This window comes from Agelaius tricolor, unplaced genomic scaffold, assembly GCF_023055355.1.
Source record: "Agelaius tricolor isolate 1412-34295 unplaced genomic scaffold, bAgeTri1.0.p SCAF_8, whole genome shotgun sequence".
Lineage (NCBI taxonomy): Eukaryota > Metazoa > Chordata > Aves > Passeriformes > Icteridae > Agelaius > Agelaius tricolor.
In genome coordinates, this window is record NW_027269268.1 from 39,960,062 (window position 1) to 39,962,687 (window position 2,626).

Here is a 2,626-nt window from a genome sequence, read left to right on the forward strand (position 1 = left end):
TAGTTGATGCTTAGGACTTTTCCTTTCCTCCAGGACAACAGCCATGTGCAGCTGCTCTCCATTCAGCTCTTCGGCAAGGTGCTGGAGCTGGGAGTGGGAGAGAGGGAAAATCCCCTCACGACAGTTGTGAGCCAGAGCCTGCTCCCTCTGTTCTTGCGCTGGCACCACGAGGACGTGCAGGTGGCCGAGGTGAGGTTTGGTGTGATGCTGCCGCATCCCTGGCCGGGGGCTCGGCCGCCTCCTGCCCCGGCGCCTCGCGGGCTCCAGCCTCCCCTGGCCTTGGCACAGGGAGCCGGCTCCCGTGTGACTCACCTGGGCTCTGGTGCCACCTGCGGCTCTCTGCTGCTCTGCAGGCGTCTCGCGAAGCCCTGCGTTGTGCCGCCCGCTTCCTGAGGAGGAGGGATCTCCAGGAGCCGCTGAGGAAGAAGCGGCGGATGAAGTTCGCCGAGAGCCTGGTAAGGACAGCCCGGGAGCCCCAGCCGCAGGCTGGACTGGAGAAGCCCCCCCTGCCCCCGGTGCTCAGTGCGGGGGGCTGGCAGCTGCGCCCCTGCCCGCCGCCGCCGCCGCCGCCGGGCCCGCCAGCCTGCATCCCCCACGCTGCTCGCTGCCCTGGGCCGTGCGCGCCGGCTCGGGCGGTGCCGGGCGCAGGGAGCGCCCGGCCCAGGGGCAGAGCCCGCTCCGAGCCTTCCCTGCCGCCTCTCCCCGCAGCTGCTGCAGGACGAGAGCCGAGCGGCCGAGCACCTGCGCTGGGCCCTGCCGCACCTGCGGAGCCCACAGAGGCCCCTACGAGAGGCGGCCGTCAGGTTCCTCGGTGAGCCAGCAGCCCGGCGCCCCTCCCCGCCTCCCGGCCCGGCCGCTGCCCCGGCAGCGGGAGCCGCGCCCGGGCCGCTGCAGCCCCGCCCGCCCTGGGCGCTGCCGCCACCCTCCCGCAGCCGTGCCGTCGGCCGGCAGCGTGCGGCAGGGGCCCGGCACGAGCTCTGCCCGGCAGGAGGGCGTGCGGCCGCAGGGCTGGCAGCGCCCGTGTCGGGCAGCTGTGCCGCCCGGCGCCGCCACATGCTCTGTCTTAACAGGGGTGGCCGGAGTGCTCATGATGGGGCAGAAGGAGGAGCTCCAGGTCCTCAGTCAGGGTGAGTCAGGGCAGCCGCGTGGCAGCGAGTACCGCCCGGGGGAGGGGGGGCAGCAGCTGCAAATCCCGGCCCCGCAGCTACAATCCCTGACCGGGCTGCCGAGGGCTCTGCTCCCTGTGCGGACCAGGGGCGGCGGGGGCACAGCCCGGAGACCTTTCGGGGACACGTGGCGGATCCGTGGCCAGCACCTTCTGCCCGAAGCCCTTGTCTCCCGCTCCCTCCTGGCTATGGCGAGAGCCGGCCGGCATGGCCCTGGCAGGAGGCTTTCCTTGGATTCCCTCAATTTGGCTTCTGACCGTGGCTCTGTTCCTCTCTCTTCCAGCTCTTCAAGCCCTCAGGGAAGACGAGAGCCCATCCTCCATGAACACATGGATTCAGATGAAATTCGAAAGAAGATCTGCAGAACTTCGTTTGTCTCCTGGACCAGATGTACCTGTACCGGCCTCCTTCGATGATTTCCAGTTGGGACCGCCTGCAGCTCCAGGCACGGCTCTGGCTGCTCTCAGCTGAGCCTGTGCGAAGCTCCAGCAGCTCCTGCCATCTCTCTCCCTGTTGGCAGCTCCTTCCCTGCAGCCCTCAGGCCCTGCCCATGCCCTTTTTTACCTCCCAGCTCACCCCTTCGCTTTGCTTTCCCTTAATAAACTGTTTGTGTTTTTCACTTTACTCACGTCTCCGTGGAGTTGAAGCGGCGCAAAACCTGAGCCCGGGGACACGCAGGGCCCTGCTGCCGTTCTCCTCCCCGCTGTGTTCCGTGCACGGGCAGAGAGGAACAAGGGCAGCTCAGGCTGCAAAGGTCCCTGTCCCGCTGCTCCAGCTGCACAGCAGCATGGAGTTAAAGGACGTGCTGAGCACGCTGAAGGGGAAAAGGACCCTGGCTTTTAGAAGAGCCAACTCCAAACCCAGCCGTGAAGGATTCCAGTGCAGGCATCCACCGAGGGCAAAGGAGCCTGTAATGGCAGAAGTTTCCACCAAGAGCTTCCTGAAAGCACAGCGATGCTCCATCCCTACACAGGGACAGGAAGAGGGCAGGACAAGAGACCACCGTGGCCTAGCAGTGAGCTTTGGGTGTGCCGTAAAGCAAAAGAAGCAGCAGCGGCAGCGGAGTGGCTGGGACTCGGGAGCGCGACCGTCCCAGCGGCCGCAGCGCTGTCAGGCAGCGCCTAGATGCTGGGCACGCTTCCGGCAGCTCTGGTCTCCCCAGAAGTGGGGAATCAGGCAGCCCCTGCCTCAGACCCAGTCAGAAACCCAACCAAGTGAGACCAGAGGCAGGGGCCCCTTCCCATCCCTCTGGGGCACGGCTGCAAAACAGCCGCTGTGTCTTCCTGCGCCTGTGTCTGGGCTGTGCTGAGCCCAGAGCCAGCCAGCTTGGGCTCTGCTGTGCCAAGAGCGTTCTGGGCAGGCAGGCAAAAGTGCTGCGTGCACAGTGGGGAAGGGGCTCACAAGAGCCTCCTGCGGGAACTGGGCTCCGCTCCCTGGCTGGGAACAGCCTGGTTTTGCTG

The 2,626-nt window shown here is 66.8% G+C and overlaps 1 long non-coding RNA gene across 1 annotated transcript; it reads left to right on the forward strand.

Moving 5' to 3' along the window:
* The first annotated feature begins 311 nt into the window (after positions 1 to 311).
* On the forward strand, positions 312 to 1,790 carry LOC139592636 (uncharacterized). Its single transcript, XR_011680074.1, has 2 exons — positions 312 to 455; positions 1,450 to 1,790. It is a non-coding gene; the product is annotated as an uncharacterized lncRNA (long non-coding RNA).
* The last annotated feature ends 836 nt before the right edge of the window (positions 1,791 to 2,626 follow it).